Here is a 24,202-nt window from a genome sequence, read left to right on the forward strand (position 1 = left end):
CCAAGCCGGATTCAACAGTGACCGTGCGCCTTGCAGTGGTCCTGGACAAGTCCCCAGCCTTCTTATTCTGTCCTATCATCTGCCCTGATGATGATATAAAACTACATAAATCCTACCCTCATATTCTGTGAGGCCACCATGGAAAACTGGGGAAATTCCTCAAAATAATGAAGACCAGAACTACTGTATAATCCAACCATTCCACTTCAGGGTATTAATCCAAAGAATATGAAAACACCAACTATAAAACATACACACCCTCATGTTCAATGAAGCATTATTTATCATAGCCAAGATGTGAAAATAACATAAATGCCTATCAACGGATGAATGGATAAAGATATGATGTACATTTACACTACTCAGCCATAAAAAAATGAAATCTTCCAATTTTGACAGTATAACGTTAAGTGAAATAAGTCAGATGGAGAAAGATAACTATTGTGTGATCCTCACTCATATATGGAGTCTAAAGAAAACAAACAAAACAAAATAAAATTCATATACACAGAGACTAGACTGCTGGTTACTAGAGGGGAATGGGCTTCCCTGGTGGCTCAGACGGTAAAGAATCAGCCTGCAGCGCAGGAGACCCGGGTTCAATCCCTGGGGTCAGGAAGATCCTCTGGAGAAGGAAATGGCAACTCATTCCTGTATTCTTGCCTGGAGAATTCCATGAACAGAGGAGCCAGGCGGGCTGCAGGGCATGCGGTCACAAAGAATCAAACGCCACTGAGCAACTAACACTTTCACTTTTACTTACTAGAAGGGAACAGGGTTCAGGATGAGTAAAATAGATGAAAGGCGTCAACTGTATGTATGGTGATGAACGGTAACATTTGGTGGTTATTACTTTGTAATGTATACAGATGTGGAATTGTAATGGTGAACACCTGAAGGTTATATATATATAATTGGTATATAATGTTTATATACCAATTTTACCTGAATTAAAAAAAAAAAAAAAACTATACTGAAAGACACTGACAAACACAGAATAAACGGAGAGGGACTTTGACCTAAAACAAGCGAGGCCCAATCCCCACAGAGCTGCTGTCAGCCCACATGTAATCCAACCATTACATGTTGCTCCAACTAGTCTGTTCACTACTCGCCTCAAGAGAGAGTTTATTTTTGGCTCAGTCCCCTTGTTCAGGCAGTTCTGGCTGACAGGCTACCTCATAAATTCATGCCCAGCTTACAGCTTTGGGCCGTATGCCAACACCAAGTTCCAACAGCTGCAGCTGAGAGAAGCTAGAAAATCAGGGAGTCAAACAGCCACCTGGGATGATGCCTCTTAAAAGGGTCAGGTCTCCCTTTAAGTGGACTGACCTGACTCCTCCCAGAAACCTGGGCCTCGTCCCTGAGACCTCCCACGCTCGGCCCTGGGGTCCAGTCTCCTCCCAAGCCCTGGTGCCTCTGTCCCTTGCAGCTAAGACCCACCTGTGTCCATCTGTCCTGCCACAACTCCAGTCCAAGCCACACTGGCTCTTGCCTAGACAAATGCTGTTTATCCTCTTGCAAGGCCTCACAAGCTCACACATGTACAAATATAATTATGTAAAATAAAAAGTGACACAAATGTTCACAGAGCAATATTTTATCCTTACTAGTGCAACATAGTCTAATTTCTACTCTATTAGAAAAAAAAATCCAGTTGTGATCCACTCAAATTTTAAGAACCAATAATGGACCATGACCTCACACACTGAAAACATAAGACCACTGGCTATCAGAACAGGGTCTAGAATCATACAGCACCTGGGTTCAGATCTCAGCCCTGCCCCTTACTGGCTATGTGGCCCTGGCAACCTGCTTAGCCTTGCTGGGTTGGGTCTCGGTTTCAAACAAGATTAACAACAGCACCTAGTGAGGGTTGTTGTGAGGTTTACATGAAGACGATTAGGGTAAAGGGTTGAGCACACAGCGTCTGGCCCAAAGCCAACAAATTTTAAATATTAGCAGCTGTTAACGATGATAATAATAAAAATAACAAAAGCCTCAGTCCCCCGAATCCCCTCATGATCCCCTCCAATTTATTCCCCTCCATCAAAGTTATAGCTCCCTTGCTAAAAACCCCACAATGTCTTCCAAATTCCTTATGATCAATTCTAAATCCTTAGCATGTCCTCCAGACCTACATGGTCGGGTTGCCCATTAATCCAGCCTTGCCTCAAAGCCTTCGTCTCCCTCTCTCGCTGTTCTCCAGCCTGACCATCCTTCCTTCCCACTCCACAGGCACCAAGCTCCTTCCAGCCTCAGGACCTCTGCACATGCTGTCCCCACCCCCTGGACTTCTACTCTTCAGCTGGCCAACTCCTCACCTGTTAGGTCTCAGCTTCAATGTCAACACCTTGCCTGACCTGTTCTCTGTCACAGCTCAAGCTTGTAACAGAGTACCTGGCCCAATGCAGGTACCTGCTTCTGAATGAATGACGGCATTTTTAGTATAAACCCAAAATGCAGATCGTCTAACTTCATCTTCCAGACACAGCACAGTCAGCCACTCCAACACACAGAGGAACAATGCGCTGAGCCAAGTACTCAGAGAAAAGTCCTTGGATAGCTTTTCCAGAGTCAGAAATACAATTACCCGGACCCTGGCCTCACTAGCGTGGAGCCCTACATAAAGTTATTCTGAAATTCAAATTCAACTTTCCTCATTCTGAAAACCATCTAGGTGGTCAGTAATCTATTTTTACCAAGTGACATTAACTAAGGAATGACTAAATTAGCCAAGAATGGCACACTCAGTCACCTTCTGACATTTTTCAAACATAAACAGTAAGCTATAACATCCCCACAGAGTCTTCCGGGCCTAAATTTCTGTGAATTTATTAACTCCAAATTTAGATTCCTATCTTATACCTGCATTTTTCTATGTTCTTAGAAATAGAAACCATTGTTATAATTCAAAACAAAGGTTCACTGACCTGAGCAAATTGCTGATTCATTCTGTAATGCTGATAAAGGATGAACAGGCATTTTAAAGCTTCCTGCATCTCAATTTGGAAATAACTTCTGCTCTCTGCTCAGTACACAATTTAAATTTTAAGTCACCTCTTGATATTTTGCTTTCCAAGTCATTTTTTTAATGAAACAAATTCCTGTGGCTTTACCATATTTTAATAACTTTAAGGTAATTTATCTAAAAAAAGTATACAAACTGTTAAAATCCTGAGGTGAATACTCCATCATGGAACCAGATCTTTAATGCTTCAGAACAGAAATTCAGAATGAAGATGGAGTCCCCTGTGCACAGAAGAGCTGGACTTTATTCACTTCAGTGAGAAGTCTCACAACTTGGTTGTCTAAGTCTCAGTGTAGAAGGGCATGGGAAGTAACCTAACACCAAGGACTCATAAGAGAGAAGGACCATCATCCACACATCCTTCATCTTTCACTTGAGGATGACAAATGTTCTTTCTACAAGTGCCTACCTGTGCCATACAGCAGACTGGTGCCATGAAAACACACACACAAAAGACAGTCCATACATTAAAGAAGAATATAGCCTGGAAATGTTTGAAAATGATACCTTGGAGTGAAAGATATGACAATGATCACTATAATCAACTTACACAGGAATGTGGGCAGTTCCTAAAGGTATCTGCAGTAAGACTTCAAATAAAAACTACTTTCTGGACAATTCTCATTTAACCATAATGTTCAATTAATTGGAAGGGGAATATAGAAGAAGAAGGCAGCAAAGGATGAGACGCTTAAATAGCACCACTGACTCAAAGTCATGAATTTGAGGAAACTCTGGGAGACAGTGAAGGAAGGAGGAGCCTGGCACGCTGCAGTCCTTGGCGTCACAGAGTCAGACATGCCTTAGAGACTCAAGGACAACAACAAAGGAAGAAAGAACATAGGAAATCCAAGTTCCAGAACCAAAAGAAGAGCAGCAGATTCTTCTGTTATATCCTCTTACTACAGCAAATGTAAGAAACAATGAAGCCTCTGATGTGTGTAACATATGTGGCAGCTATTCGATTGTTAATGGGACTGTTATATCTCGATGGAGTATAACTGCGTTTTGAAAACAAGAACTAGCAACTAGAATTGGCTCATACCAATAGGGCGTATTTACTGAATTATGTATTGTCTACCATGCACTTGTCACTATTTTATTTACCAACTTAGAGGCAGGATTTACATTGAATGAACTCAATGAGTTTTAAATTTAAAATACAGAATTCAGTGAGTTTTGATACTTGTATGTGTGGATGAAACCACCACCACCATCAGGATAAATTTCCATCCTTCTCAAAATTCCATATGCCTTTTTGAGGTCTCTCCTTCCCTGGTCCCCTGGTCCCAGGTAACCAATGATTTGCTTTACATCACTGTCGATCGGTGTGCATTTTCCAAGATTTTTGTGTAAACAGAATAACACATACTATTTACGTAAACAGAATGTACTCTGGCCTTCGGTTTCTTTCACTCAGTTTAATGACAATCAGGATGCATACATTCGATGTTTGGGTTCTTTATTGCTGAATAGTATTCCATTATATGTACACACCACCATATGTTTATCCATTTAACTGTGGATGCACTATTGTAATAAAGACGTGTGCTTGTGTGCTAAGTCACGTCCGTCGTGGCTGACTCTTTGCCACCCCACGGACGGTAGCCTACCAGACTCCTCTGTCCATGGGACTCTCCAGGCAAGAATACTGGAGTGGGTTGTCCTACTCTCCTCCCTGGGATCTTCCCGACCCAGGGATCGAACCTGTGTCTCATACATCTACCTGCACTGGCCAGCAAGTTCTTTACCACTAGCGCCACCTGGGAAGCCCGTAATAAAGATGTACTGTTTCCAGTTTGGGGGTTGCTCTAATAAAGCTTCAGGGAACATCTTCACAGACGTATACTTTATTTCTCTTGGGTAACTAAAGACCTATGAGTGGAGAAGCTGAGTGATATGGTGCTGCTGCTGCTGAGTCGCTTCAGTCATGTCTGACTCTGCATGACCCCATAGATGGCAGCCCACCAGGCTCCCCCATCCCTGGGATTCTCCAGGCAAGAACACTGGAGTGGGTTGCCATTTCCTTCTCCAGTGCATGAAAGTGAAAAGTGAAAGTGAAGTTGCTCAGTCGTATCTGACTCAGCAACCCCATGGACTGCAGCCCACCAGGCTCCTCCATCCATGGGATTCTCCAGGCAAGAGTACTGGAGTGGGTCGCCATTGCCTTCTCCTGAGTGATATGGTGAGTTTCTGTTTAACTTCTTAGAAACTGCTAAACACTGTTCCAAAGTAATTGTATCCTTTTCTTGCTACCAGCAGTGTGTGGGAGAACTCCAGGTGCTCCACATTCTCACCAACCTTGGTCATGTCAGTCTTTTTAATCTTAGCTATCCTAACATATACAGTGGTACAGCAGGAGACGGTGAAGGACAGGGAAGCCTGGCCTGCTGCAGCCCATGGGGCTGCAAAGAGTCGAACACGACTGGACAATTCAACAGCAGCGCTGTGGCTTTAGTTTGCATTTCTTGATGGCTAATCATGTTGAGCATCTCTATATACGCTTGTTAGCCATCTGTATATCTTCTTCTGTGAAATGTCTGTCCAATTATTCTGTCCATTTTTAACTGGACTATCTTCTTCTCGAGTTGAAAGGGCCAGCAGAATTTTGATCAAGATAGCAGTGAATCTAAACAACAATTTTGGGAGAACTGCCATCTAACAAACCGAGTCTCCTGAGGCATGAACATGGCATATCTCCCCATTTACTTAGGTCTTCCTTAATTCTCTCAGCACTATTCTCAAGTTTCTTAGGAAAGAGATCTTGTACTCTTTTGTTAAACTTATTCTTAAGTTTTTTTTTTTTATAGTTACTATAAACGGACTTGTTAAACTTCACTTTCTGGTTCTCTTCGATAGTATAGACATAAAATTGATGTTTTTAAATATTAACCTTGAATTCTCCACAACCGTACTTCATTTATTAGATCTGTTTCTTTGTAGATTCCTTAGTATTTTCTATGTACACAGTCATGTCATCTGCATAGAGATAGTTTTACTTCTTTCCATCTTCACACTTTTTCGCCCTTACTGCAATGATTTGGTAGTGAGAGTAGTGAGAAAGGGCATCCTTGCCTTATTCCCCTGTAATGAAAGCGTTCAGTATTTCATCATGAAATATGACATTAACTATGGGTGTTCTAAGATAGGCAACTGATGGGCAGAAAGGGAGGTGCAGTAGTTACTATGCCAGTTAACTTAGGACTCCTGTAAGATACTCAAAGGGAAAATGAAAAGAAAAAGCAGAGTGAAAACTTCCAACAGTTCCCCCTGAGGAGTAAAATTCCCAAATTCACTCAGCCTCTTCCAAGGGGCTTCGTTCCTACACCGCTTTCGAAGTATTTGCCCCAGACATCTATAAGACTGCACCATCAGGGACTAGAGATCAGTCATCAGAGGGCACACCTAAGACTGACTCTCTCAGAACCTTGCAAATATGGTCGCTGTCTGCTCTAGAGATCACCAGAGGCGGACAGCACGGAACAGTGTTCTAAAACTGGAGGACAACCCTGCCAGTGGGCAAATTACATACCTCTAACAATTCCTTTTTTTGGAGGGAGGGGGAGAAGGGACAAGGATAGTACGTCACGTTGTTGTTCTTCAGTCGCTTAGTCCTGTCCGACTGCTGGGAGGATCAAATGAAATAATATACCTAATGCCCTTAGGAGCGCCTGACACATACCAGTGTTCCCTAATTGTCAGTGATTATTTGAATTTGATGTTAGAAATGTTTTTGTAAACATAAAATATCCTGAATAGCCAAAGCAACCTCGAAAAAGAAAAACAGAGCTGGAGCAGTCAGGCTCCCGGACTTCAGACTACACTACAAAGCTACAGTATTCAATGCAGTGCAGTACAGGCACAAAAAAAGAAATATAGATCAATGGAACAGGAGCGAAAACACAGAAATAAACCATGCACCTATGGTCAATTAACCTATGACAAAGCAGACAGAAGAAAAGAGTCTCTTCAGTATCTATGACAAAGCAGACAGAAGAAAGAGTCTCTTCAGTAAGTGGTGCTAGGGAAACTGAACAGCTCAATGTAAAATTAACTTAGAACATTCTCTAACACCATACACAAAAATAAATGCACAACGGATTAAAGACCTAAATTTAAGAATGGATACTATAAAACTCTGAGGAAAACACAAGCAGAACACCCTTTGACAAAAATTAGAGCATATCTTTTTTAATTCATCTCCCAGAGTAACGGAAATAAAAAAAAATAATAATAAGACCTAATGAAAGTTAAAAGCTTTTGCACTGCAAAGGAAACATTAAACAAAATGAAAAGACAATCTACGAATGGGAAAAAACATTGCAAATGATGCAACCAACACGGGATTAGTCTCCAAAACACACAAACAGTTCATACAGTTTAATATCAAAAACACGAACAACCCAATCAAAAAAACAGGCAGAAGACCTAACAGACATTTCTCCAAAGAAGACAAACAGATGGCCAAGAGGCACATGAAAAGATGCTCAACATCACAAATGATTAAAGAGAAATGCAAATCAAAACTATAATAGGTATCACCTCACACTAGTCAGAAGGGCCATCATCAAAAAAATCTACAAATAATAAATGCTGAAGAAAGTGTGGAGAAAAAGGAACCCTCCTTCAGTGTTGGTGGGAATGTAAATTCATATAGTCACTGTGGAGAACAGTATGGGGGTTCCTTAAAAAACTAAAAACAGAGCTATCATACAATCCGACAATCTTTTTCCCAGAGAAAACCATAATTTAGAGAGATATATGCAGCCCAACGTTCACTGCAGCACAACTTTCAATAACCAAGACACTGAAGCAACCTAAATATCCATCGACAGATAAACGGATAAAGATGTGGTCTATGTATGTGTATACACACATATACACACACACACACAATGGAATATTACTCAGCCTTAAAAAGTGAATGAAATAATACCATTTACAACAACAAGTATGAACCTAAATAGTATCATACTAAGTAAGCCAGACAAATGTCATATGATATCACTTATATGTGGAATTTTAAAATAAAGATACACATAAATTTACATTAAAATAGAAACAGACCCATAGACATATAAAACATGCATGCTTACAAAAGGGGAAAGGAGGGGCAGGGAGAGGGATCACTTAGGAGTTTGAGATTAACATATACACATTACTACACAGAAAACCAACCAGGATATACTATATAGCACAGGGTACTGTACTCAAAATTCTCAAATAATCTATAAAAAAAAATTTAATAATCTGAATGTGTGTGTATCTGAATCACTTTGCTACACACCTGAAACTAACACAACATTGTAAATCAACTATATTTCAATAAAAAAATAAATGTTTTTGAGTGGCATCGAGTGACCTTGAAACTGTAAGGAGAGAAACGTAATAGCATGTTACTTAGCTTTCCAGTGCTCAATATTGACACAGGTATAATAACATGAACACTGCTAACTGGTTTTCATTTTTCAGAATAATGGGAGACTTAATCATGGTTATTAAATGAAATGTAATTATTAACCTTGACAAATAAAGGGGACAGGGTGAGAGATAGAATCAGACAGAACCCAAAGGAAAAGCAGTATTTCTTTATGACGTATACTGAGTCAAAAGATACTGCCTTAAATACTGTTATCTGCAAACAGATAACATCTTAGGTTCATAAATATAATGAGGGCATAAACAAAAAACAGAGGTAACCACCAAAGAACATTAAATAGCAGAAACGGGTAAAGACGAATATTATCTCTGAAGCCAAATTAGGTGTGCGATAGACGAGACTGCTTTACGATAAATCTATTGTTTTTAAATCAAAAACATGTAATACTTTGTAAAAACATGAACCTAAAAGATGTTTAAACAGACAATAAACAAAATAAAAAAACAGTGAAACTCAGTTAAAGTCTAAACTGCTGATAACTTAGCTGTAAGGCTTATTGCAACTTTTTAAAGATTCCTCAAACAGAAAAGGAATTTGATAAAGAGAAAAATCTATCTTTAACCAAAATCTTAGATTACTTTGACAAAACTAGGCGATAGTCAGGGAAGAAAAATATAATAAGATTTCTTCTTGTTTGGGAACAATGTTATACATACTGTTTAATATTACATATTGACAAAGATATTAATTCAAATAGATTCTTTAAAAATTTAAGGGTATCCTTCAGGGAAACAAGCTGTTAAACTGCCTAACTGACTCACTGGAAGAAACCCTGATGCTGGGAAAGATTGAAGACAGGAGAAGAAGGGGACGACAGAGGATGAGATGGTTGGATGGCATCACTGACTCGACAGACATGAGTTTGAGCGAGCTCTGGGAGTCGGTGATGGACAGGGAAGCCTGGCGTCCTGCAGTCCATGGGTCGCAAAGAGTCGGACACGACTGAGCGACTGAACTGAGAGCACTGATTCTCTGAAAGCTGTTTTATTTCTGCCAAGAAAACCACTCACATAACAAAATTTGGCAGCTGCTTTTGATAACACTGATGATCTAAACCACGAGCTGCTTCTTTAAGGAGACCAATAAAATTGACAACCTTCTGTAGTCTCACCAAGGAAAATTATGAGAAAAAGAAAAATACACATTTCCATTGTTATACAAAAATACTGCAGTGGCTCTTAAAATTTCTTGACCCTCCACACATCCTTCGAACCACAGTAAAATTTACTGCTCTCCTTTATAGTGCTGCTGTGCTGTGGTCATTTGTGTCCGACTCGTTGCAACTCCACGGACTAGAGCACCCCAGGCTGCTCTGTCTATGGTATTTCTCTGGTAAGCATATGCGAGTGGGTTGTCATTTACTTCTCCAGGGGATCTTCCCAACCCAGAGATCAAACCTGCGTCTCTTGCATCTCCTGCATTAGCAGGTGGAGTCTTTACCACTGCACCACCTGGGGAGCAGGCCTTTATGGTAAAACTCAAAAAAAAAAACACAACTATTTATATTCCCACTGTCTCCCAACTCTTCCCTCTCTCTCTTCATTTGAGCCCACTAAAATCAAGCCTTCTCCCCTCCACTCCCTGGGAATTACTCTGTGAGGATCAGCGGCCTTCACATCGCCAAATGGGAAATATTGAGTCTTCTCAGATAGCATCTTAGCAACACTGACCAGGTTGATCATTCCCTCCCTGAAATCCTTTCTTCACTTTGCTTCCTGAATACCACGGCCTTCTGATTTACTGCCTCACAAACACCCCCTTGTCAACCTGGTGGATTCCCCCTCTCCTCCAGGGCTCTAAGTGCTGGGGAACCAGGACTTGGTCCTCCCATCGCTCCTTCTCTTTGTAACACTCCCTACGAGAATTCATCCAGACCCACAGAGCAGACATGATCACTGATGGACTTGGTGTATACTCTGATATTTACATTTCGTCTAATCTCACCTATTCTCGAACTCTGTACTCACGTACCCAACCGCATGCTCAAATTACTACCTGTATGTGTCTAGCAGACATCTCACATTGAACATGTCCACAAACCTTGGTTCCTCGACCTCCAGCTAGGATATACATCAAAATATTAACAATGGTTACATTTAGGTAATTTTTCCTTGTTTCTGCCTTCAAATTCTTAACTATAAACACATATTACTTTAGAATCAGAAAAATGTTCAAACAGACAACAAACTATAAACAAAAATATGTGCCTTCAGAAAAAAAAGGCAGTTCCATTTCAGTTGTCTTTAGGGCTCCCAAGGAATGTCAGTTATTTTTTCCCCCTTTATAATGGATATTTTCTCCAGTCATCAGTAGATACTGATTTATCACTGACCGGAAAATTCATGGGTAACTCTAAAACACTGTTTTAAATCAGGCTCCATTGATATCTCCACAGTAATTACAAAATAATTAAATTTCATAGAAATTTTAAAAGATGCTTTGATGTGGGAAAAGACCTTGTTACAGGAAAATAAGAAGAAAAGATCCATCAAGTCCAGTCTAGCTCTGTGAATACAGGCAAATGTGCGTCCTTGTGACTTAAGCGGGGAGTCCCTGCCCTCTGTGCGTCCCAAAGGTCTTTGAAAAAGATAAAGTATTACACACAAAATACAAAGAATTATGAAATGCATAAGAAAATCAATTTTAGCACCACCAGCAGCATGATATTGGAAAGAACAAGTAGTGGGATATAATTAAGGTAATGCAGGTATCTCCAACAGTGTTATCTCTAAGATCTTAACCTCACCCTACAGGTTCCCCATAAGGAAAACAACACCAACACTTACGTCAAGGACTGAATGGTTGGCTGCTTTTAACAGCACAGTGCCTGGCATAAGACTTATCATTATTATTCCCAACTTTATGCAAGTGACCAAAAGAAAACTACATTTTCCAAGGTTCTACAAACCCAAAAAGTTAAGCTACAAAACACAGAGATTCCGGAACCTCTAAAAATGAAAGAATGAGTAAGCCTACTAGTGATCTCAACAAGATAAAAACAAAGTATTAAGATTACACAAGTCTGCTCAAGAGAATGGATAATCTCATAGACCCAAAGAATTCCCAACTAAAAGATGACATTCATCCAATACAACACACTTCCGTTACAGATGAGGAAACTGAAGTCCCGAGACGGTAGTATCTTAAGGTTAAAAAGGTCTTCTTCAATGTAATTGAAATATTACATTTCAATTCATATTACATGATCTAAACAGTGATGCTGTGTTGAGGACAAGGGTAAAAGTGAGAAGGAAGAATACAAAGAATAGAGGGAAATGCCTCAAGGGTCCTCTGCGTGTAATGAGAACGTTAGACAAAGATTAAAAGGACATTTAGGGAGTAGACATTTCCCCTTATTATGCAATATTTGGTTTATTAATTTCTGATCAACACTTCTTGAATTACATAGATCATTAAAAATCTCATAGATCATTAAAAAGAATCTGACACTAAACTAGGCTGAACTTAAACCAAAGTCAAGTTATACCCAATGAAATATCCATAGAAATTTAAAAGAAGGACACAGTGCTAGAGATATTTCACCAAAAGTTACTTTCAATACAGAATAATAAGTGTTCCTGTCCTACACTCATAATGAAATATTCACGGCATTTGTTTTCAAGCTGTAAAAATTATAGCCGTGATTTACATTATTTCTAATTGCCTAGAGGAAGTGAAAACCTTAAAACTAGACCTCGGTCAGAATGACCTTCTGTAGGTCTAAGACTTGACAAATATAGTATGCAAAGCAACTGAAAACACAAGCAAACCACGGAAAAGGGGCCCTTGAAATTCCCAACCACTCCAGAAACACCTTCTCATCCCGACTCCTAATAAACCTGAGTCAAAAAAAAAAACAGATTAAGAGAAAAAAACATTAAGTAACAATGTTAATTATATAAGGCAACAGTTACAGTAGGTCTTCCCTGGTGGCTCAGTCCATAAAGAATCTGCCTGCAATGCAGGAGACCCAGGTTCAATCACTGGGTAGGGAAGATCCTTTGGAGAAGGGAATGGCTACCCACTCTTGCTTGGAAAATTCCATGGACAGAGGAGCCTGGCAGGCTACAGTTCACAGGGTCACAAGAGTCCGACACAACTTAGCAACTAACACCACCAACCACCACTGCAGCTGCAGTAGAGCAATTACAATATGAATCACAGATACGAAACTTTCTAATTTTAGTAGAGGTACTAAATTGAAACGCTTTATTTAAAGATAACTTAATCCACTAATCCCTGGTAGGCAGTACAGTGCTAGGTATCTCAATAAACATAGCTACAACTAAAATTTTAAAATCTGTTTCTCATTATTGATGTTAACTTGGAAGTCAAAATTACCATCTCTAAAATGGAAAACATCAAGCTGTAGGCTTTCCATCTAGCCTTTAAAGAGCTAGTTTCCAACATATAATCCCAAGATTTAGTCAGCTAAGTAATATTAATTTGAGGCCTATTTTTAAAAAAGCTAAAATATTCCTCAGTTCAAATATTATTTGAGGAACAACTGACTAGGCAAATACTATTGTTTTTCATCTGAGATGGAAAGTGTTTCGGCAGTACTGTCTTTCTAAATTCTACCCAAAAAAGTAATACCATTTCAGAAGCCTCCCCTAACCATCTATCACAGCTATTCATTATTCTCGATTAGGAAAAAAAAAACCTATTAATAGTTACTCTCTATTTGATGAATTCACAACACTAAGTGTTTCTTTACTTATGCTGCTTGTTTGCCCTTCCTATGGGGAGGGCTGTGCTGTGCGCTGTGCTTAGTTGCTCAGTCGTGTCTCTTTGCGACCCCATAGACTGTAGCCCACCAGGCTCCTCTGTCCATGCGGATTCTCCAGGCAAGAGTACTGGAGTGGGCTGCCATTTCCTTCTCCAGGGGATCTTCCTAACCCAGGATCAAACCCAGGTCTCTCACATTGCAGACGGATTCTTTACCATCTGAGCCACCAGGGAAGCCCAAACAAAGCACCAAAAACGGGACTGAGAAGAAGGAAACCAAGTCCTCTGAACATATATCAGAGTGCTGGGAGCAGTTCAGAGTGTAACAGAAACACTGCAAAACTGAAGGGGAATTATTTTTGAAGTTTGAAAGGTATGGCAAACAAGCTAACCACAGGACAGCTTTCCCTCCGACAGGAATGAGTGTGTAAAGAGGGACTGACGGATCTGTTTGTAACCAGATTCAAGGACGTGGGTTCCAAAGGGTCCTGGCCGATTCAGGCAATGAACCAACTACCCAAGCTGGACTAGCCTCACCACTCACGACAGCCACAGACATCACAGGTGGGCGTGCCCTACAGAGGCCGAGAGAGAGTGGTTCCTCTTGGGTTAGATACAATCAGAAGCTACAAGACACACTTATGTATTCTCCTTTCCCTGCAAGCAGGAGGAGGATCACAGAGAACTGTAGAACTGTTCAGAGGACCGAAAGAAATATATTCCTTCTACACCTAATTTTTGGGGTAGAATGGGCAAATTTTCACAACTTTAAAAGTTAAACATTTAAAAATAAAACATTTATGTGATCTGATGGTAAAAATAATACTTGATCATAGTAGGAAATAAGAGGGGAAAAAAATCACCTAAAACCCCAAATCCAAAGACAACCACATATTCTCTCTCTACTCAGAAGTATGTGTCTACAGAGTAGCAATGACATTTATATGCTGCTGCTGCTAAGTCACTTCAGTCGTGTCCGACTCTGTGCGACCCCACAGACGGCAGCCCACCAGGCTCCGCCGTCCCTGGGATTCTCCAGGCAAGGACACTGGAGTGGGTTGCCATTTCCTTCTCCAATGCATAAGAGTGAAAAGTGAAAGTGAAGTCGCTCAGTCGTGTCCAACCCTCAGTGACCCCATGGACTGCAGCCCACCAGGCTCCTCCATCCATAAGATTTTCCAGGCAAGAGTACCGGAGTGGGGTGCCACTGCCTTCTCTATATGCTACCACGTGTAATACAGATAGCTAGTGGGAAGCTGCCGTGTAACACAGGGAGCTCAGCTCGGTGCACTGTGGCCACCTAGAAGGGTGGACTGGTGGGGCTTGGGGGAGAGGGGAGGCTTAAGAGGTAAAGGATATATGTGTACATACAGCTGATTCACTTTGCTGTCCAGCAGAAATACACTCCAATTGTAAAGCAAATATACTCCAATAAAAAAAAAAAAAAGTACCTGTCTGCCTGTAGTGTTGGTATAAGTAGCAGGCAAGCACGACCCTGCGGGCCATCCAGCTATCATTCGCCCCCCTCGTTTTCTAACCAAATCCTGACTGTGCCTACAAGTCTACTCCACCTGAGGGCGTGCGTTTCTGGGGGTAACAAACCCTAGTCCCAACCTAAGACGAATCACAATCCGTTTCAGCCAGTCACTGTGGTCCCCTTCCCTTGACACTGACTTGTTTAGACATAAATTTATGCAATGCTGACTCAACAGAGGAGAGGCTGGGGTGGCATCTACTATGAGGTCTTTGGGAAAGGCTTTTATCACTGATAGAGAGACATCACAGGAAAAAAAAAAGGCTTCTTCCAAGAAACTTAGTCATACTTACGTGTACACTTGAACTTGTGGCAGTCATCTTGCAACCTTAAGAGGAACTAGCCGTGGGCAAAATAAACATATATCCTGCATTTTCAACTTTTTCTCACTGACCTTACTTTTAAAAACATACACACACAGACACATCTTTCTGACCCAACCTCCCCCTACTAAAACCGCTCTCTCTTCTCTACTCTTCTCAAAAAAGCTATCAAAACAAGCTGTTTCCTCCCCTAAACTATGCACTCATCATTGACATTCCTAGGCTTTTTAAATTTCCCAAAACTTATGCTTCTTCTACCCTACATTTTTAAGGCACATTTGACATGTTGCTATTTTGGCAATGAACACACGCTACAGTAATGGTTTGCCCTGCAAATTATAATCTCTGAAAACACTGCCAATATCTAGAAAAGTTCCTGGCATATAAAGCACAAATATGTGTTTCATAAATGAAATGGAAATCCAATGCCTAACAGACAGGCATATCCCGAATGTTGAAATGAGTGTAGCAACCCTACAATCTACAAGCACCAGAATATGCCTTTGTGTGTGTTAAGCTGGGAAGAACAACAAATGCACAGGAAAACAAGAGAGCAAAGTGCCTTGAAACCTGAAGACACAATTCTTCTTTACTCTCCAGGAATCAGAGGGCTGGTCAGAGTTAACTCAGTAGCAGAGGGGAGGGCGTTTCCACACCCTGAGATACCATTGGTATCTCAGAACCAATGGCGGGAAGGCGTGCCAGGATCTGGGTGACTCTGCCACTGGTCAGCTCTGCTGCCAACCTGCGCCAGGGAGGAAGCCCTGCTGCCAACCTACAGGCAGACAGGTACTTTTTTTTTTTGGAGTATATTTGCTTTACAATTGGAGTGTATTTCTGCTGGACAGCAAAGTGAATCAGCTGTATGTACACATATATCCTTTACCTCTTAAGCCTCCCCTCTCCCCCAAGCCCCACCAGTCCACCCTTCTAGGTGGCCACAGTGCACCGAGCTGAGCTCCCTGTGTTACACGGCAGCTTCCCACTAGCTATCTGTATTACACGTGGTAGCATATAGAGAAGGCAGTGGCACCCCACTCCGGTACTCTTGCCTGGAAAATCTTATGGATGGAGGAGCCTGGTGGGCTGCAGTCCATGGGGTCACTGAGGGTTGGACACGACTGAGCGACTTCACTTTCACTTTTCACTCTTATGCATTGGAGAAGGAAATGGCAACCCACTCCAGTGTCCTTGCCTGGAGAATCCCAGGGACGGCGGAGCCTGGTGGGCTGCCGTCTATGGGGTCACACAGAGTCGGATACGACTGAAGTGATTTAGCAGCAGCAGCAGCAGAGGAGAGTCCTGGGCCATGCTGGGAACACTCCTCAGAAAAACAGTAAATAAAGAGACACTAGATATTTTTCAGTAGTCATGTATGGATGTGAGAGCTGGACCATAAAGAAGGCTGAGCACCGAAGAATTGATGCTTTTGAACTGTGATATTGGAGAAGACTCTTGAGAGTCCCTTGGACTGCAAGGAGATCAAATCACTCAATCCTAAAGGAAATCAATCCTGAATATTCATTGGAGGGACTGATGCTAAAGCTGAAATTCCAATACTTTGGCCACCTGATGCGAACAGCCAACTCATTGGAAAAGACCCTGATGCTGGGCAAGACTGAAGGCAAAAGAAGAAGGGGACGACAGAGGATGAGATGGTTGAATGGCATCACCTACTCAATGGACACGAGCAAGCTCCAGGAGATGGTAAAGGACAGGGAAGCCTGATGTGCTCTAGTCCATGGCGTCACAAAGAGCTGGACACAACTGAGACTGAACAACAAGATACTTTGAAAATGAAAAGTGTCTTGGACCAAGATCTGACAACCACAGTTTATAATACAGTTCAGTGCAAAATGCTAATGAAATCAGTGATGAAATTACTGATCAAATGAAATTACTGATCTTACCAAACCCCACTTACTCCAAAAAGACAACCTAATCATTGAAACCTAATCAATTCATTGAAAGACTAATAAATCTTTTATAGCTGCCCATTTTATAGCAAACTCTCTGAAGGACAAGTACGTCTCCTCACTGATTTAACTACATTCCAAAAGACGCTGGCACATTTTAGAGGAGAATAAGGTATTAAGGATATGAAGATAGCAGCAAGTAGGAAGTGAAGTGGATGGGTCATATCATTCCAACAGGGTCCTAGGAGGTCACCTCCTTAGGCAAAAACATCTCCCTTGTGAATCCTAGAGGCTGACCAGTCAATAAAGAGAGAGATCAGTGTGTGTGTTGGGGAAGAGGAAGGGAGAAGGCAAGACATTCTCTATACACATACCATGGTTAGTCTATAACCTTAGAGGTGGGATACTGCCAACGTCCAGGCAACAAACAAATGGAAAAAATGACCCCATCATATAAAGTGCTTTTTAATGTAATTTGACTTTAATGGGGGATGGGGAAATGGAGTGCAGCTGACCACGATGACTAAGATCCAATCTAAGAAATGACAAAGTAAAAATGACTTTACCAGATAGTACCTGGGGGACTGTTATTTCCTTACAAAAATATCCTTTGATTACTAAGTTTCCTAAGCCATTAAGAAAATGACTTGCTGCTAAGTCGCTTCAGTCGTGTCCAACTCTGTGCGACCCCATAGACGGCAGCCCACCAGGCTCCCCCGTCCCTGGGATTCTCCAGGCAAGAACACTGGAGTGGGTTGCCGTTTCCTTCTCCAATGCATGAAAGTGAAAAGTGAAAGTGAAGTCGCTCAGTCGTGTCTGACTCTTAGGACCCCATGGACTGCAGCCTACCAGGCTCCTCCGTCCATGGGATTTGCCAGGCAAGAGTACTGGAGTGGGGTGCCATTGCCTTCTCCGAAGAAAATGACTTATGTTTATTTTTTAAAAGGCCATGACTTGCACAGAGCTTCAGCTGCATGGAGGTAACATTCTCTAAACAGTGTCAGTACTGAGAAAGGAGCCAGCAGCCCGCTGACTCCATGGCATGCCCGCTGTGCTTCTAGGACAGTCATTAACAACCAAGATCCTGGCAGCCGCTCTGTCTTTGTTCCTTACATTTGCTTGGGGACAATTTTTATGATGCTATTAATATTCTCTAAACTGGCCCTGATCCTCAATAACACAAAGGATCGGTTCTAGAGGAGTGATCATATTAAAGGAGAATAGTAGCCAGACAACCCAAATTATATTTTGCCCAATCTAATCCTAAGTCAATTACAAGGACAAAGAAGTCACAAGATAAATTTTCTTTCTATCTTAGGAGATGAACTAAAAGAATGATTTAAATCCAGCTGCTTCCTCAATCCTCACACCCATGAGGGAAACAGAAAGCAGAATTCTCAATGATCAAGAGTTTTAATTTGGTACACATTTCAAGTAACTTAAGAGTTTAGCAAACACTTTTTTCTTTCACTCTTTCGAAAATTCCCAATTTCCAAAGCACAGAACTAAAATGAATCCACATTATACCACCAATGCAGCATCTGACAGTTTACTGAACACACACAGCCAAACCACATTAAATGTTCCATGGAGACCAAATAGAAGACATATATCATTATCAGTAAGAAACTGACACATTCTAGTCAAAAGGATGCTCAAAACCTTTGACATGACCTTTCTGAACTACTAATAGATGCAAGAAGCTATGTGCTAAATACATCCACTGTTCATCATGGATACCTCTCTATATTAATACAGGGACGTCATTTTTTAAAAAGTACACCACCTAGATGTAACTAACTGGCAGGTAAATTTACATTGCAAATGTTCACGACATACAAGCTGTAAAGGAGAATCAATATTAATAAATCAGTTCTGTCTTGATGTTAATAAGCAGGAAGAGACCGGACAGGTTACTAACCTGCCAGACCACAGCGTCCTCAACCATAAGGGGAGGAATAAATAGATTAGATGCAGGATGGCAGGTGTTTTCATTTATTAAAAAGCCAATTCCAATTAACTGTAATAACAGCCTCTAGAGCATTTGGCTGAGACTGTTTAATCGGCTGATCCCTTTAATAAAAAACCATGTCCTGTGCTCCTTGCCCTCAGAAGTGGTCTCTGTTTGAGATGCTGCTAGCGATTTGTCAGGATGTTCACTTGAGCTGTTTTCCCAGTAACAGCCACGCGTGGCACACCCACGGGCTTCTCTTCAATCTCTCCTCTGATCAATGGTTGAAAGCAGCTCAAGGAGGCGACAAGACAGGACTGTAACCAAGTATTTCAATGAACTAAAGAACAGACGATCACAACCAACCATATTGATGTTTAATGTGGAGCCAGCACTGTTCTAACCACTTAACACATATTAATGTACTTAATCTGCAACCACCTCTATGACGCAGATTATATTATCATCATTCCATTTTACAGATGAGAAAAGGAGACACGACTAAATGAAGTAACCTGTCTGAGGCTTCATGGCAGGTAAGTAACAGAGCAAGAACTTGACCTTCAGCAGTCTGGCTTTAGGTGACTCACTGTCAGTAACTCTGCTTACTGCTTCTCTGTCAACTGTACAGTGATCAGACCCACCACTTCAGTTCTGTCAATACTATGGCAGCCAGAAGCCCAGGTTTCACGGTGGGTGTACGGCTCTATTTTATCTGCAGTCATGAAACGTTTGCTTTCTCCAAGGGGCCTGGATCCAGGCAATTAGTGCTCAAACTACCCATACCTTGGGCTTGGGCAGATTACCTTATTTGGCATATTTTTTTAATTAAAATAGTTTCATAAGTCATCCATTCCACCACATAAAATACACCATTTAGTAGTGCATGCGTGTACTAAGTCATGTCCAACTCTTTGTGACCCACGGACTGTACAGCTCTTCTGTTCATGCAGATTCTCTAGGCAAGAATACTGGAGCGGGTTGCGATTCCCCTCTCCAGGAAATCTTCCCAATCCAGGGATCAAACCTGCGTCTCTTATGTCTCCTATGTAGAAGCCTCAGGAAATCGAGTTTAGGGTTAGGACGATTCTCCCATTAACAGAACATTGGTCAGAAAGCTGGGAGGAAGAGATAATTCCTTAAACCTAAGTCTTGGAGAGGATAAGCATTGTGATGAGAATCTCTGACAACTGGCCATTTTAAGGGGTTTTGTGACCATTATTCTCAACATCATTTCTCACAGTACAGGAGTGCAAAAGGCATATGGCCTACAAGATTTTAACTGAATGGTAAATACTCACCATCCCCCAGCATGCCTAGAAGGCTGATTTTCTGAGTAAATCACATTCTCCTAAGGGGAGAAATGCCACTTTCCAAGTGATCTGCTCAATATGTAGTCTTCTTAATCCTTGTTAAAGGGGCCCCTTGTAAACTTGGCCCCCTAAAAATGCAGACTTTGAGGTGTAACAGCACAGAGTAATTGTTCAAAGAATATGTTACATACAAATTATACTGCAGTGTGCAGATTCTTTTCCGGTGGTCCCATTATACTCTTTCACTTATTACTACACTTCAGATCCTATCCATGAAACAAACCAACCTCCTGACTTGTCTCCAAATTCAACATACATGGTATCATAGGTAATGGGCAACTCTGCATTTTTTGTTCTTTCCATTCTCAACATCAACAGTGTAATGATGAAATAAATGTACCCTCAAGCTTCTAAATCTTTAATATACAGGATTTTAAAAAAAACCACATGTGAAATAATTTATATTAATTAAGAACATCTGAAAGAATGATAGCTTTTAAGAGGAAATCACAAGTTTAAAAAAAAAAAATAAACCCTAGTTGTTGTTGAAAGAGTACTATTGGCAGTGGTTAACAAACTATGTTCCCAACGGTGGGGTTGCAGGGGAGGGGAGGGGGGGCATGCAAAAAATCTACGTTATAAAACATGCATGTACTACTGTTAGTCTGTACCTTGAAGATTAATGTCTTTCTTATTTTATAGAAGTGATGTTTTAAAAAAACCAAGGGCTTATTGTTTTCTTCCAAATGAATCATCTGGCACCCACCTTAGAAGCCCAAATCCCTAAAAAATTCATGATTTCTAATCTCTTCTAGTTGCAAACGTAAAGGACCATTTTCCACTACAAAATATCTTAAATAAAAGCCCATCAAAAAGAAAAAAGATTCATTCTTGTGACCACAGATAAGGGCCAGCTGCTCCCAGTTCACATTCCCCATCCCTAAACTTTGTAGACAACAGGGACTGTATGCTTGGGTCTCGGGCGTTTTTTAAAGCAAGAAGTAATGATCCAACTTGGAAAGACACCAGCGTCATCACTCCTCAGACAATAAGACAGACAGCCATATGGTTTGCCTTCCATCAGTCAGCACTTTCTAGACTTGACCCAAAGAGACCTGTTAATTCCACCCACGTTCTCCTCTCCGCCACCGGAAACTACTACTGTGTGCCTGAAAAGCCACGGTCCATGAAAAACCAAGAGGCAGGCTCCTTCGGTGTTCTCCTAAATATGAAGGACAGATTAAGCGCGTTTTCTGAGATGTATACACCACACAACAGCAAAACCACAGGGAAACAAAAAAAACCCTGAGTGCAGTAAGAGAAATGAATATTTCTGTTACAGTACTGTTGGGAGGTGACTCCTAGCTGCACATTTCTTCCTCTGTTTTAGCTCTCACTGGCACAAACTTCTTAGGCAGTAGGTCACGAGGCTGCTCTGTGTTTAAACACCACCTCAGCGTTAGTTGGCCGCTTCCTAAGAGTGCTGGCACCTCACCCACTGATTACCTGCATCCACTCACACACAACCCCAGCTTCAGGCCTCTGAGGCAACCCTTCTGGAGTGCTCCTTGGCCTTTTATAGTGGAGGCATGTGATGAGCGTACCGGCACCAGCTGTTCCTAATTACCTCTCCGGCTGGGGCGAATGACTCAGCAGCCCAACTTTCTTTTTAAGGAGTCATTTACCTTGCGAGCCAACCAACAAACGGAACAATGGTAAAGCACTTGACACGGCTATAGGTTAAACAACAACAATCACGCACGATGCCAGGCTATCACTTAAACCAAGGCGGTCCTACAGCAGGCTGACACCAGGTGTCTCCCCCACCCCCACCCCGCCCCGTCCCCAGGCTTCCCTAGTGGTTCAGACGGTAAAGAATCTGCCTGTAAAGTGGGAGACCCAGGTCCGATCCCTGGGTGAGGAAGATTCCCCTGGAGAAGGGAATGGCAACCCACTCCAGTATTCTTGCCTGGAGAATTCCACGGACAGAGGAGTCTGGCGGGCTACAGACCACGGGGTACAAGAGAGTTAGACACGACTGAACGACTAACATCTTTCTTTACTCCAAAGGCTGAAATAGGGAGCCTTTTCCAGTCCAGGCAGCCCTTGCACCACTACCCAAGACCAGGAAGAAGCCAGCCGGCCTCTTCCCACTTCTCTGCTTGACCATGTGAAGCGCTCAACCGCGCTCCGTCACTCGCACGCCCGGGTGTTTCCACCCCCTTTACCATTCGGAACTGCAGCCGGAAAGGCAAACCCCTCCTGGCTACAAGGAGTGTCAAAACACAGGAACCCAAGATCTAGCCCTCCACACCCGATACTGACAGAATTCTCGCCCAAAAGACAAGGCGTCCCTACAAAACAGCCTTTGTTCCTCCGAGAGTGACCTCGCAGCTTGTTTCCCCCCGCCCCCGCCCCCACGCAATTTCTTCCACAATGACTACTACGCTCTACCTCGGAATCAGCCCGAACCCAACGCTCACTTTGCACAAAAGCCTTTCTGCACGATTCTACTCAATGACACAAAACTGCCGCGCAAAGACGCGCGAGCGACGGCACTCGCCTGAAACACGCACAAAGCTGGCGTCTCTACGAGCAACTCCCACTCTCACCCGACTGTGGGAGCCTTTGATTACAGCGTGCTGAGCAAAACTCCCAACAAAGAGGGTGGGGGGTGGGGTGGGTGGGGAGGGGATCCTGGGATCCCCTGGGGGCTCCCCCCAAACCAGTCTTGGCGAAACCCAGCCAGCTCCTCAAGGTGGTGGTTGTGCTCCAGCCACCGACTCGGCCTTTCTGAGTCCGCGATCACACGCGCCACCTACACCCCCCGGCTCTCCCCCTGGGCAGACGGGAGGCCGACAGCTCGCGGGCCGCAGCGGCCGAGGGTGGGCGGGAGAACAATACGAAGCCAGGCCGGCCGTGCGGGCGCTGCTGAGGTGTCACAGCCGGGCACACCGCGCGCGGCATCAGGGCGGGGGTGAGGTGCGCCCGGGAGGCGGCGGAGGGCCGCCCCCCCCAGCCCCGCGGCGCCGGGTAAAGTACAGAGCCGGCCCGTAAACAGCGGCGCTGGCGGCGGCGCGCGGGGCCGCTCGCCCCTTCCGGCGGACGCGGCCCCTTCCAGGAACCCGAGCCCGAGCCCGAGCCGCCCCGCGCGGGCCCTGCTCCGAGGCCCCCCGCGCCCGCCGCCCAGACCCAGTGAGCCGCCGCCCCTAGTCCTCCCCTCCGCCGCCACCCCTGGATCCGCCCGAAGACCGCCGACGGCCCCGACCGCGCGCCACCGCCGCGCCGAACGCTCCCGGCGAACGGCGCCCGGGACGGGAGAGCCACTCACCACAGCCGAGGCGCGGCGCGGCCCGACTGACGGCGGCGAGCGAGCCAGACGGGCCGCGCGGGCAGCGATCAGGTGACTCACTCCCTCCCGGCGGCCAGCCTCCCCCTCCGCGCCCCACCCCTCCCTTCGCTCCTAAGCCGCGGCTGCCACCGCCCCGCCCCTTCCCGGTCCCGCAGCCCCGCCCACCCATTTCACGAGGCCCCGCCCCGTAGGCCAACCTCAAGAGGCCCCGCCCCTCCCGCTCCTGCGCGCCTAAACCCCGCCCTCCCGAAAAGCCCGCCCTATACGCCGGCCGGGAATCCCGACTCTGCGGATGCCTGCAGCTCGCTCCCTGCTGCCAGAAGCCCACCCGACGGGAATGCAGGGAGGGACCGTACGCGGGTACCGGGCAGGGCAGGGTAGTCTAGCAGGGGATGGTGTCTTTGCAACCTCCGCGGACGGCGCCCCTTTGCAGGCACAGCCCGCTGTCTGAACGAAAAAAAAAAAAAAAACACCTGAGGACCATCATCTCCTCCTTTCCTGCTTCAAGAGGAAAGGAAAAGCCTGATGGCCTGCTCGCTCGGAGTGTTGCCTGGACACCCGGAGTCGAGTGCCAGCGGACACCAGGAGGGGAAGACGAGCGCCGGCCCACGTCC

General features: G+C 43.6%; 1 protein-coding gene across 4 annotated transcripts in view; it reads right to left on the reverse strand.

The window, feature by feature from the left end:
• The window catches only part of BACH1 (BTB domain and CNC homolog 1), a 60,574-nt gene extending 36,906 nt beyond the window's left edge, over window positions 1–23,668 (reverse strand). For 2 of the 4 annotated variants that reach the window (XM_027540490.1, XM_027540404.1), the window contains exon 1: window positions 23,568–23,667. The gene's annotated coding sequence lies outside the window, so the exon portion shown is untranslated. Of the gene's footprint in view, window positions 1–23,567 lie in introns of all 4 variants that reach the window. The other 2 variants (XM_027540301.1, XM_027540361.1) reach the window with 2 other exon arrangements.
• Between the last annotated feature and the right edge of the window lie 534 nt (window positions 23,669–24,202).

The sequence above is a fragment of the Bos indicus x Bos taurus genome, chromosome 1 (assembly GCF_003369695.1).
Source record: "Bos indicus x Bos taurus breed Angus x Brahman F1 hybrid chromosome 1, Bos_hybrid_MaternalHap_v2.0, whole genome shotgun sequence".
Classification (NCBI taxonomy): domain Eukaryota; kingdom Metazoa; phylum Chordata; class Mammalia; order Artiodactyla; family Bovidae; genus Bos; species Bos indicus x Bos taurus.